The sequence below is a fragment of the Nicotiana attenuata genome, unplaced genomic scaffold (genome assembly GCF_001879085.1).
Source record: "Nicotiana attenuata strain UT unplaced genomic scaffold, NIATTr2, whole genome shotgun sequence".
NCBI classification, from domain to species: domain Eukaryota; kingdom Viridiplantae; phylum Streptophyta; class Magnoliopsida; order Solanales; family Solanaceae; genus Nicotiana; species Nicotiana attenuata.
Window position 1 is genome coordinate 119,739 of NW_017671122.1, and position 4,631 is coordinate 124,369.

The window sequence follows — 4,631 nt, forward strand, 5'->3', positions numbered from 1 at the left end:
AGGCCCCATACATCGACCAAACTCATCATATTTTCCATAGTACTCACCACCACGGTCAAACCTCACTATCTTAATGGACTTCCCAAGCTGTTTTTCAACTTCAGTCTTGTAAATTTTAAACTCAAGTGCTTTAGATTTTTTTTTTAAAAGATATATATAACAGTATCTTGAAAAGTCATCAATAAAAGTAATAAAATACCTATGATTGGTGAAAGTAGGTACATAAGGTCCACTAATATCAGTATGAATAATTTCTAAGAGTTCAGAGCTCCTAGTGGAACCCTTTCTCTTAACCTTGGTCATTTTACCTTAACACAATCCACACAAGTTTCAAAATCTTTTGGATCAAGAACAGGTAAAATATTTTCCTTTACCAATTGTTCAATTCTTTCTTTAGGAAAATGACCAAGACGCCTATGCCATAATAGGTAAGACGTTTTACTCATAACAGACCTTTTGTGGGCAATATTTTCGACATGCATTGCAGAAATCATTCAATACATTCAAGCGATATAGACCATCACTTAAAAAGGCATCAGCAACAACATGTGAATCATAGGAAATTTTAATAATACCATTATTTTGTTGAAATCAATAGCCAGCTTTGTCCAAAAGGGAAACAAAAACTAATTTCTGCCTCATAGACGGTACAAAAACAGTATTTTCTAAACGAATACTAGAATTATTTTTAAAAGGTAAAATAGATGTCCCTATAAACTCTACTTTTGCTTTGAGTCCATTGCCCACAACAACACTAGCTTCATCCTCTTTTGGCTTCCGTCTGCTTACTAGGTCCTGCAAGTCATTGGTTACATGAACAGTTGCACCACTATCCAACCACCAGGAATTTAAAGGAACATGAACAAGACTAGTTTCAAAGCAGACAAAAGCCAAAAGATTACCTGATTTCTTTTTCATAGGACAACCAGCTTTCTTATGACCTACTTGTTTGCAATCCCAGCACTTGATTTCTTTCTTAATTACAGCTTGAGGACCAAGAGGATTATGAGACTGACCTTGGTTAACACCAGGCTTATTAGTATGACCACTATTACCGCCTGGATGATGAGACTGACCATGTTTCTTTTTATGAAATTCGGGTCCACCTTTTCTTTTATAAGAGGGATAATCAGTTGATCTAGACGAACTAACAAAGTTCACTACACCCTCAACTTTCTCTTTTTGGATCCTCCCTTCCTCTACCACACAAACAGTAATAAGCTCATCAACACTCCACTTATCCTTTTGTGCATTATAAGTTGTCTTAAGCTTGTTAAACTGCTAAGGAAGGGACCTTAGAGATTGGTGAACAAGAAAATCATCGGTAATGGTTACACCTAAATTATTCAGCTTGGTAGCAATGTTAACCACTTTCATAATATGATCACGGACACTACCTACAAGGTCATACTTTATGGTAGACAAGGAATCAATCAAGCTACCTATCTCAACTTTATTAGATTCTAGGAATTTCTGTCCAATGGCACTCAAGAAATCTTTTGCATTTCCGTTATCCTTAATTGCACCTTTTATGTGATCATAAATGGATCTCTTCATGATCATAAGACTCAATTTGTTAGCCTTCATCCATTTCTCATATTTAGCCTTTTCATCAGCAGTGCTAGTAGTTGTGGGTTCAGCGGGTTTCTGTTCAGTCAATGCAAAGTCCAGGTGCATCAGGCCTAACACTATTTCAACATCCTGTTTCCACTTCTTGTAGTTGCTACTAGTCAAAGTTTCAATGGAATTCAACAGAGTAGTTATGTTGCTAATAGCGGTGTAAGCAAACAACACAAAAATTAGATAAAATTATGGGCTAGAATATATAGATCAAAAGAGTCAAAGACATCCATCACACCCCTCCTTTGGGTAGAAGATGCAACTGTCTCCCCTTTAGGCAAGAGATACAAAACCTCCCCCTATTATCCAAGAGTACAAGGCATACATTCTGTCCTTCCTTTAGGTAAGAGACACAAAACCTCCTTTTACAACAACTTATCCTTAGCATTAATTTAGCATCACTAGTATCAAAAGGAAAATCTCCAACACTAGTGTATACTTATAAAAGATAATTTAGACATGGTGCATTGATGATATTTCAATGACTCAAATAAACAGACCACTTTGGTGAAAACTGTCTATTAATCATAACTCTCAACCCATGCATTAAATGATCTCATATGTATATAATATCAAGATCTTTTCAGTGACTCCAAGTAAATAGACCACTTTGGTGACACTATTTATTAATCATGATTTCTTAGTTATACACATTAATACATATGATAAAATAGCACCCACATAATTTAAACCTTTCAATTATACACAACCGTTGTAGCACAACCGTTGTAGCGGATCATATCATCTTAACTACAAATCTCAACTTCTCATAAAAATAATTTCATAATAAAGCTACTGTTATCCAATTTCTAAGGATATTAAACAAAACCAAATAGGGGAATCTTTCTATTCCAAAATTACGCAACAATCAGAACAAAAAAAGTTCTAATAACAAAACATCTTTGACCGAAGTGCACAAATAGCCACTAAAAGCAGATGCTTTTATTTTAAAGCCATTGTTTTCAATGTATTTAGGCTTTAGCCACTACTTTAATAAACTTATACCTGACTGGACGAAAATACCCTTCTGATATAAGTTATACCTACGCTATTATAACACACTCGACGAAAACCAAAAGCAGCAGCAGCAGCCGGCGATCGCAGCAGCAGCAGCGACTGGACGAAAAATTCAAATTCTCATCCAAAAAATCGACATAGATAAACAGTAAGTTATACTTTCATGTGTTTCTATCGATTTTTACTTCGATATAGTTATACTTTTTCCGATTTGTATTGATTTGATTATATAATAGATAAGAATTTGATTTTTTTTTTTTGAATTTCTGGATTGATAAACTTAAGGACATCGCCTCCTATGATAATTCTATAAAACTTGAGCACATAATATTAAGGACATAGTGTCTTCATTTTGGAAATTGAATTCAAAAATTAAGGACACGATGTCCTTAACTTTGATTCTACTGTCCTCATTTTGCAAATTGAATTGAAAAACTTAATGACACAATGTCCTTCACTTTGTTGTTGTTCTTCTGTATACTAAGTCCTGAAGTTTGAGTTTCAAATTGAAAAAGTTAAGGACAGGAAGTCCTTAAGTTAGAATTATAGATTGAAAAGTTAAGGACATAAGTCCTTAATTTTTGACTTGCAGGTTAAAAAGTTTAGGACAGGCAGTCCTTAACTTTTAATTCCAAGTTTAAATGTTAAGGACAGGCGGTCCTTAAGTTTTGACTTGCAGGTTAAACAGTTTAGGACAGGCAGTCCTTAACTTTTAAATCCAGGTTTAAATGTTAAGGACTGGCAGTCCTTAAGTTTTAATGTCTGGCTCAAAAGTTAAGGACAGGCAGTCCTTAAGTTTTAATTCCAAGTTCAAAAGTTAAGGACTGGCAGTCCTTAACTTTTAATTCCATGTTCAAAAGTTAAGGACAGGCAGTCCTTAAGTTTTAATTCCAAGTTCAAATGTTAAGGACTGGAAGTCCTTAACTTTTAATTCCAAGTTAAAATGTTAAGCACACTTAGTCCTTACCTTGGTCTTGCACTTACAGTACACCTCTTCTTAATTATACAAGGAGTGCTTTATAACGTATGTCCTCAGTTTCCCATTCTCTTGACTTGCAGGATGGAAACAATATGCATTATAGTTGCTTTTAATGGTAGATGGACTGAAGACTATAAATATCTTGATCATCAAACAAAGCTTTTTCTAGTACCTGAGTCAATTCGGTTTGAAGATTTCATTAAACAGATCTTTGAGCTAATTGAATTGGATAGAGAAAAGTTTGAAGCAGTGATATGGTTTGATATCAACCTTGGAACAAGCAAAGGAATGCTTGTATCCAAAGATTCTGATCTTCACACATGTATAGAGTTGCTAAAAACACATTCACTCTTCAAGGGCTGTCGTTTCATAGTTGATATTTCGGAAAGAGTTTTTCCATCAACAAGCAATGAACATGTCAACACAGAAACTCAACATGACAATCAAGACAAATGCCAACAGATAATGGAAATAGATATGGTTGAAGCTCAACCATTAAATGAAGAGGTGCTTCAAACATTTGATTCTATTCAAGTAGAAGGACAAAGCATTATAGAGATTGACAACGAACAAGCTTTGGGTATTCAAGTCTTAGAGAGTGCACCGGTAATCGAAGAAGTTGCTGAAAAAACATGTACTCAAATAACTAGACGAAGATCAAATTTGAAACAAAAATAATCCCCAACTACGATATTAAGAGAAAATGCTTCGTTGGATGAAATAAAAGTTGGATCAGTATTTGACAAGAAGAAGAGTATAATTAACTGTTTTTCCAATATAGCAATCAAAGGACATTTTGAATTCAAGGTTGTTAGATCAAGCTCAACAAGATATTCGTTGACATGCAATGATGATAGGTGTTGTTGGTGTGTGCGAGCTTTCAGAATTAAAGATTCAACACTGTTCAAGATAGTAAGATTGAGAAAAAGCATGACTGCTCTGTTAACACTATGAAAGCAGATCAAAGGCATGCTACTTCAAAGTTGATTAGTGGTTACATTATCGACAATCTTCG